This window comes from Pinus tabuliformis, chromosome 9 (assembly GCF_031772625.1).
Source record: "Pinus tabuliformis cultivar Carrire ecotype Pingquan chromosome 9, CPIR1, whole genome shotgun sequence".
In the NCBI taxonomy this organism is placed as follows: domain Eukaryota; kingdom Viridiplantae; phylum Streptophyta; class Pinopsida; order Pinales; family Pinaceae; genus Pinus; species Pinus tabuliformis.
Window position 1 is genome coordinate 847958290 of NC_142307.1, and position 9796 is coordinate 847968085.

Here is a 9796-nt window from a genome sequence, read left to right on the forward strand (position 1 = left end):
CATCTTTCATGGTTGTCAAGTATTTTGTCTAATTTTTAAGACTTATGTTTGCATGCAGAGCTTGTGATGACTTGATTAAATTGATTTGATCTTAGCTGAGTATTTTATAACACACACCATCTCCTGTCCTGATCTCACACCAACTGCCAGTCTTCCCTCTTGAAACTACACAATCCACTATCTCTAGAAACTATGCTTGCCTCGAGGATTAGAATTGTGCAATTCTTGAAGACATGCAACCCTTGAGAATAAAAATGCGTTGAGCCTCCTACTCTAGTTAGAAGTTGTGCAATTCACTGAGGTAGTGAATGTTATGCATCCAACTCACAAAATAGAAGAAATATATAGATCAACAACTTCAAAAGTAGCCTCTTTGAGGGGGAAACCTCCTTTACATTACATAAATGAAAAAATCTTGCATGATACAAATTACAAGACCTCCTTTCTATATATAGGAGTCTAAAGGTCACAATATAATTAGAGTCGACATACCAATAATAATGTAAGGGCACAATAATAACAATAGTGGGCTTCTATGGGGTACACTAATAACAATATGGGGACAACATGGGCACAAAAATAACAATCAAGGGCTACAATGACAATAATAACAAGGGAATACACTAGTATTATAGGGACCTAACATGCCCCTCTCCTTCAAAAAAGTGTTGTCCTCAATGCTTGAGTAGTTTTGGAAGCTTCTGTATAAAATTCTCATCCTCCCATGTGGAACCTTCAGCGGGTAAGTTATTCCACTTGATGAGATACTCTGAAATTGATCGATATCAGATTATCTCATCAAGTATAATTTCCGCCACAAACTTTTGAATATCAGGTTCCAATATAATTTTTCCTTTCTCATCAAGTTATGGAAATATTATTTCAACTGGGAGCTTGTCACTTATAACCTTCTTTAAGCATGAACCATGGAAAGTTGGGTGCACGGGAAGATGCAAGAAGCTTCAATTTGTATGCCATAGTACCAATATTTTGCAACACATTGTACGGACCATAATACTTTGGTGATAATTTATTATCCTTCTTAGCTTGATTGAGGGAAATTTGTTTGTATGGTTGTAGCTGTAGAAATACCTAGTCACCTACATCAAAACTTCTTTCATTGTGATGTTGATCTACCTATTGTTTCATTCTATTCTGCGCCAAAGTGAGGTTATCCTTTAAGAGTTGGAGAACTTTTTGTTGATGCTCGATGTGATCTTCCACTGCTTGAACCTTAGAATTTTCTCTTAAATATGATGTGATGGACGGTGGATGATATCCATAAAGTGCCATAAATGGGGCCATTTTTGCTGCAGTATGGAAGGAAGTGTTATACCACCATTCAACCAGAGGAAACCATTTGACCCATTGTGTCTGTTTATCAGATACAAAGCAACGAAGATATCCTTCCAAACATTTGTTCACTATCTTAGTTTTCCCATCAGATTGAGGATGATAAGATGAGATATGAGCTAACTGAGTACCCAGACAAGAAAATAATTATGTCCAAAAATTTCTAGTGAAAATGGGATCTCTGTCGCTTACAATAATCTTTGGGTTTCCATGTAGCTTTTGAATTGTTTCCATAAATGCAGTAGCAATTGTACTGTATTTAAATGGATGAGATAATGCACAAAAGTGTGCATACTTGGTAAGTCTATCAACTACCACCATGATGACACTATGTGATTTGAACTTAAGTAAACCTGTGATAAGATCCATTGAAACCTCCTCCCAACGTTGACTTGGAATGGATAAAGGTTGTAATAGACATGGGGTCTTAATTGTCTCAACTTTATTTTGTTGGCAAACCAAACATTCTACCACAAACTTTTGAATATCAGATTTAAGGCCATCCCAAAAAAAATCCTTCTTAACCTTGTGGTAAGTTTTAAAAAATTCAAAGTTCCCTGCTAAGGGAGAGTTGTGCAATTCCATAAAAATATTTTGTTTGAGTTGGGAATTATTATAGAGGTATAAGCGATCTTTGTACATGAATCATTTTTCCAGCTAAATGTATCAGATGTACTGGGATCTTGCTGTAACTTTTGAATGAGTGCACACACTTCTTCGTCATTCTTCCATTCACCCCTTGCTTCGTTTATCCAAACTGGTTGGATAATAGAAATGGCACAAATCAATGCTTCGACATCCTCATCCTTTCTTGAGAGTGCATCTATAACAACATTTTGCTTCCCTTTTTTGTAGATGATTTCAAAGTCATAACCCAACATATTTGTGACCCATTTTTTCTGCTCTTCTAAATATAATCTTTGTTCTAAAAATTATTTAAGACTATCATGATCCATTTTTACCTTGAAGTGTCTTCCCATTAGGTAAGGTCACCATTTCTTAAGTGCATGTAGTATTTCCAACATTTCCTTCACATAAATAGCTTTGTGTAAATGCTTTCTTTTGATTTGACGACTTTTGAAAGAAATGGATCTTTCTTCTTGCATTAAAATAGCACCAATTCCATTTCTTGAGGCATCACATTCCAAAATAAAGGTTTTTGTGAAGTATGGGGTAGCTAAGACTGGTGCTTGGCACATTGCCTCTTTAATATGTTCAAAGGCCTTCATTGCTTCTGGAGTCCAAGAAAATGCATCTTTCTTCAGTAATATTATTAGAGGTGCTGCTATTCTCCCATAATTCTTAAAAACTTGCAATAATACCCTCTCAACCCAAGACACCCTCAGAAATGATTTATGGATGTGGGGATTTTCTATTCCTTAATGGCTTTAATTTTACTAGGGTCTACATTAACACCTTCATGAGATACAATATGACCCAGATATTCCACCTCTTGTACTCCAAAAAAAATTTGGATGTTTTTGCATATAATTGTTTCTCCTCCAATAGTTTGAGCACCCTGTCAACATGTTGAACATTTTCCTTCCAAGACTTGTTGTAGATTAGTGTATCATCAAAAAATACTAACACAAATTTTCTAAGAAAGGGTTTGAAAATGGAATTCATCAAACCTTGAAATGTAGAATGTGCATTGGTAAGGCCAAAAGGCATGAAAAGAAATTCATAATGAGCCCCATGAGTTCTAAATTTTTTTTTAGAATGGCTTTAGTCTTCATTCTGATTTGATGATATCCTGAATGAAGATCCAACTTGGTGAAGTAAATTGATCCATGAAATTCATCCAATAATTCATCAATTACAGGAGTGGGAAACTTATCTTTAATAGTGAGCCTGTTGATCTCCCTATAATCCGAACACATGTGCCTTGATCCATCCTTCTTGTGCACCAATACTATTGGAGCAGAGAAAGAACTTTGACCAAGTTGAATTATACCAGTCTCTAGCATTTCTGCAACCATACATTTGATTTCAATCTTTTGGGAATAAGGATATCTGTAAGGCCTAATGTTTCGAGGAACACTTCTTGGAATCAAATTAATAGCATGATCATGATCACAAATAGGTGGGAGGCCTTTGGGAGTCTCAAATACCTTGGAATGATTGTCCAAGGTTTTTTGGAGATTTGGAGAAATAGATGATTTCGATGTGGGAACCTATAGCGAACATAATTGTGCAATTACGCCTCGTTGTTCTTTCTTTAGAATATTTTTCATGCCATTAGAGCTGATTATGTTTTCCGGTTTCCCTGTGATACCACTTAATTCAACTTCCTTTCCTTTCAAATTTTTTTTCAAGAAAAGTTATTGAAAATTAAAACTTATCGTACCCAAAGATTATAGCCATTGGACTCCTAATACAACATCAACACCACCCATTGGAATGGAAAGCATTGGACTATTCAATACATATTCTCCCATGGATAGCTTGATATTATGCAACTTTCCAGAGAAATTTATGGTTCCTCCATTTGCAACCATCACTTGCTAGTGCTAGATATAGGAAGCAATTCAATTCCTTGGCTATCTTACAATGAATAAAATTATGGGTACTACCTGAATCAATCAACATTATTACCTTTTTCTTATTGATATGTCCTTCTATCTTGAGTGTTTGAGGAGTTTTAATTACGACCAATGCATTACAAGATATGTTTGGATTCATTTCTTATTTTACTAGGGTTTTTTCTTGTTTTATATCCTCTTCTTTTGATGTTTCTTTTCCTTTTCTTCCTCCTCTTCACAATCTATGTAAAATAATTTCTTCTCAGCACACTTATGACCTTTAGTGTATTTTCTATCACAACTGTAACAAATCCCTTTTTCTCTTTTTTCTTCCAATTGTTGTGGTGTCAACATTGTAGGTTGTGGAAGGTTAGGGGAAACAACACTTCCATCTTTATAGTTGTGAGTGGTAGGCTTCCTTGTTGCCATAATTTCTCTTTCAATTTTTCTTGCCAACTTGAATGCCTTCTCTAATGAATCAAGTTCCTAAAGGCGAACCTCATGTTGGATGTTATCCTTTAATGTCCCTATGAACACATCAATCCTATGCTCCTTTGGAATATCTTTTACCTTTATATTCAATTTTTGGAAGTCCTCAATGTGCTCCACTATTGAACCCTTTTGTTTGAGATTTATCAATTGGCTAAAAAAGGTTTTTCTTTTTGTATCCTCATAATGTGCTATCATTTATTCCTTAAAAATTTCCCAAGTGACAATTTGTTTATGAGAGCAAAGCCATCAATACCATACAAACTGATTGGGTTCCAAATATAAAGTTGCAATGCGTACCTTTTGTGTGTTTTGCACATTATGGAGATCGAAATATTGCTCCATTGTAGTATCCATGTTACGGGATCCTTGCCATCAAAATTCCTCATATCAATCTTTTTAAGATGGTGGGTTTTCAATCTGAAATTAGAGTCTATGAAATCATTATTAACATTTCTTTTGTTCTCGTCATGAATTTCCTTTACTGCCCTTTCACCATTAGTAAGCATTTATTGTAGCAAATTTGTCAAATTTATCTTCAAATCTTTCGTGTTGCCTTTAAGTTTTTCTTCTATACCATCCATCTTATCTTCCATGCCATACATATTAGCTTCCATTCCATTCTTTAAACCATCCATTTTAGCTTCATTTACTTTTTGTGAGAGAGAAATTTGTTGCACTTGGTCTCGTAATTTTGATATATCATGTTGCATTTCTTCCTCTTCTTCGTGTCATAGTAGAGATTTAAAGTTGCTTACTAGTTGTTTCCATTTTATTTCTTTGGGTCATCAATGAATGATAATTATGCTTCACAATTCCCTTTGAATCACTTCAAACTACTTTCTCAAACAAAACTTACACAAATTTTAAAAAAACTACACACCTTTTTTTTCCCTTTGTATGACCTCGTTCTTGAAAAAGTTGTAAATCTGTAATTTCGGATCTCCAAGTTTTGAAATTTTGGATTATGATAGCCCTATGAGTCCTCTTTCCAAACCCACATGTTTGTTCATGATTGGATTCTCCAAGAAAGAGTTATGCCCAATCTCCCACGATGACCTGATTATAGATTGGTTTAGTAGAGCGAATTGTATGACGTGCCACATGTCATTGTTTCGACCTTCGGCCCTAAAAAATATACCCAACAAACTACAATCTATCCTATTTCTTTCACTTCTTATTAACTTTGAATCTGATGCTCAAAGAGTAAGTTATGATGATTTTCCTAAGGTGACATGTTTGAGATCGAATTTGGGAGTATGCAAAAACCCTAACTTTAGCAGTTCATATATCCGCAAATATAGCAATACAAGATCTGAAATTTGGTCACGAGGTTCATCATGATTTCAGCTCAAATTGGTTTTAGCTTCAGATTCTGAAGCTTCATAGAAACAAAATTATAGCAGAAATTCCATGATGACGTATTTGAAGCACTGAAACCCTAGAATCCAAAGCTCTGATACCAATTTTTATGCATCCAAATCAGAAAATAGAAGAAAGAGATAGATAAACGACTTAAAAATTAGCCTCTTCTAGGGGGGAACCTCATTTACAATACATAAATGAAAAATTCTTGGATGATACAAATGACAAGACCTCCTTTCTATATATAGGAGTCTAAGGGGTCATAACATAATCAGAGCCGACATAGCAATAATAATGTAAGGGCACAACAATAACAATAGTGATCTTCTATGGGGCACAATAATAAAAATATGGGGACAATATGGGCACAACAATAACAATAAGGGGCTACAATGACAATAATAACAAGGGAATACACTAGTATTATAGGGACCTAATAGTGAACAACGAAATATTTTTTTGTTGGGAATTGTGTAGTCCTATCTGCTAGTGTGAACAGGAAGTTTCCTGGAAAAAGATAAGTTTCCATCCCTATAAAATAGGGAGTGCATAATTGATGTTCAGAAAGTGGCACTAAGTTGCTAATTTTGATCTTAAGACAAGTGTCACTTTTTCCTTGATTTTAGGCATGTGCATCATAAACCCTAACCTGAATAGATATATATAATAGATGCCCCTAAAACTCATTTTCACATTCAATCTTGGAGCTCTAGCATTCCCAATGAGATCAAGGAGCTTTCAGATAAGTTTGCGACACTTTTTCAGGTAAGTTTTGCATGTGTCGCTTTTTCTGTCACTTTTGATTTTATGAGTGCTATTTTTCTTGTTTCATTTCATGGTAGCTAGCATTTTAACTATTATTAGCTTGTATAAGTGTTGGTTCAATCCATCGTTCACATTTTACTAGTGTCGCATTGACTTCTTGCTTTTTTCCCACCAACAGTTGCCGTTGTTGGGTCATTTTATGCATGTTTGTTTTTCCTTTTGCATGCTTGTTTATGACACTTAATTTTCACCAATATAACTTCCCCTTAGCCTAATCTGCATTACTTCTTTCCCCAACACTAATATTTGTCACTTTTCTATCTCCTTCCTGGGTAGATCTATATAATCTTAGCCAACAATTGCCTCTCACAACCTTCACAATTAGCATCCTCAAGGCACAATATTCACACTTGGCCTCTGAGATTGTGCAATACATAGTCACTAGCTTTCCCAACTATGCATTGCACAATTCCAGGCCTCAAGCCTCAGCCCTAGCCTCTAAGACTATGCAATGCACAATCTCTTCCCTTAGTATGCGCAACTGAGACTGCACATTGCATAATCTCAAGCCTCTAACTCACCCCTTGCAACTTTCACCTTCAGCCCATAAATTGCGCAATCACTCCCTTCAGTCACTGAGTTGTTGATTTGATTTTTCTAAATGAATTGATTTCCTTGAGCTAATTTTTATTCGCCACGAGTGCATCTTGTGATACAGGTACTGCAAATTTTATAGCTTATGTCTCTTTTATTAGTTGCTATCATCACGATACTAAAGAGATCTGCCTCAAAAGATACCACATAGAGCAGCACCGATGAACTAGTTGAGAGTACCCCTATCACCATGCCAGTTTTATTAGACACTCAGCTCTTCATTGAGAAATATTCAGATATCACATGGCACACACTAAAACATTCATTCATGATAATCAGTGAAAAAGTAGATCTTGAAGACAAACAAGTTTATATAAGTTTCCAGAAATCGGGATTGCACAGATTGCATGCAGGTTTCTGGTCTTCCCTTCCACATACATTATCAAGTGGATCTTGTCACACACAGATGCGAAGAGCATGATGCTCAACGTTGTCAGTGGAAAAAGGCTTGCCTCATTAATGGCACATGACTATCAACTGCTATATCATTTTCCCTTGCCATAAAATTACATGGATTCTCACTTCTACATAGTCACCAATTACCTGAGCACTAAATATGTCATCAAACATTCGGTAGAAGAGCCATCCAAATTCCTCCATACACCCATCAACACTTATAAGACCAAATCTATTAGAAAATAATTCCAATACTTGATTGTTTTATGTCTTCGGATCTATGGTCAAAAGAGCACTGAGACCATTCCCAAAGGTTGGGAATTTTTGCTACATCAGGTTGTGAATGAAGGGAAAGAATTCAACTGGTCAGATTTTTTGGCTCAATAGTTAAATATCCATGTGACTAATTCCAATAACCCTCCTACGGGTGAGTAAGCAAGGTTCTATATGTCCTCTTACTTGTTAGATGTAATATGTGCTTATAATTCTCTTCTGGCATGAGCTGGACATGGACACTGAAGGAGCCTACTGTACACATTTATTGCAATTTTCTTTTAGAGAGTAGCTACAAAGGTGTCATGGAGAAGCTGACCAACAAATTTCTCATAATGTTGTACAAGATTCTCTTTGAGGAAGAGCCACCTTGCATGTCCCATGAGGTGATGGAAGGAGTAGCAGAACTTGCTGACTGATTTGCCTCACCAGATGGCATTTACTTTAGGGTGTTCGGTATTCAGAAATATTCTCATTTGCTATCAAGGTATGCCACCGAAAAATTGGTCATGAAAGAAGTATATTATCATATTTCCACATGTTTATCAAGAGTCTTGCAGAGGAATAAGAAAGAACCTTGGCCCACTCTTCCTTTGCATATTGGATTGTACGAGATTAAGAATCTGAAGGATGCAAAGACTGAGGGAAAATAGTTATAGAAATTTAGGTTTGGTCTTATGGAATACCACTCGTATGATCCCAAGAGTGTTTGTAAGCAACAATATGAAAAAATAAATTTTAGTTGGCCAAGCGAGACTTATTCCATACTAGAGCAGGAAAATATCAAGAATTTTTATAATGCCTCTAATCCCTGTGCACCAATAAACTTTGCAGGTACATTGTAGGTCACTCCTTTGCAAGAAGCCTAGAACCATCAAAAAGGTGCAACCTAGTGTTAGGTTGTGTTATATTCTTTCCATGTAGTTAACAAGGGGTTTGAAGGGCACCTGTAACCCCACTTTATGGGGTCCGGGGCAGCGCCCTGGAAAATTTTGGTTTTGGACCCTATGTTAGGTTGGGCAGACCCACCTATGGTTTTGTGCATGATTTTCGCACATGTTTTTTGGACAAGATGGTTTTCAGTCCAAGGTATTGGATGCTTCGGCATGTATAAATATGTATTGTAACATTGAAAGGAACATAATGAAAAATCAAGCTGGTAGTCCCGGTTTTGGGATCCAGGGGAAAATCTTTGTGTATATGTGTTTTATGTGTTATGCTCTCTCATTGTTTATTTTCTGTGTTTTAGAATTCGTATGCAGGTAATTTCTGTATGGGGTTAAAACCTACATTTGGTATCAGAGCAGTTTTGGCTTCAAGGGGATGCCTTTGTTGCTAAGGGGTTTCGCTCAGGCCTGTGGTAGAACCTATTCAGTGGGAGATCTGTGAGATCGATTCTGGTAGTGAAAGAAGATGGCGAGCAATGGAAAGATAGAGATTGAGAAATTTAATGGTCAGAGTTTTGAGTTGTGGAAACTCAAGATGGATGATCTATTGGTGGATAAAGACTAGTGGATCGCGGTAGATCTAGGTACTAAACCAATGGGAGTGTTCGATGAAGAATGGAAGAAGTTGGATCGGAAGGCAAAGAGCACAATATGATTGTGTGTCTCAGATTCAGTATTGTTGAATGTATCAGGGGAAGCTACGACGAAGGCTTTGTGGGACAAGTTAGGGACATTGTACCAATCTAAGTCTCTGGTGAATAAACTGTTCCTACGGAAAAAGCTGTATAACCTGAGGATGAAAGATGGAGACTCGGTGATAGAGCATCTGAATTCATTTAATACTGTGGTAAGTCAGTTAGTGTTCGTTGATATTAAAATTTTAGATGAAGATAAGTGCATTAGTTTGTTGTGTTCTCTACCAGATTCGTGGGATAGTCTGGTTATTGCAATAGGTAGCAATGCAATTGCCTTGCATTTTGATGAAATAGTCTCATCCTTGCTGACAGAGGAGATGAGACGGAAAAATATGGA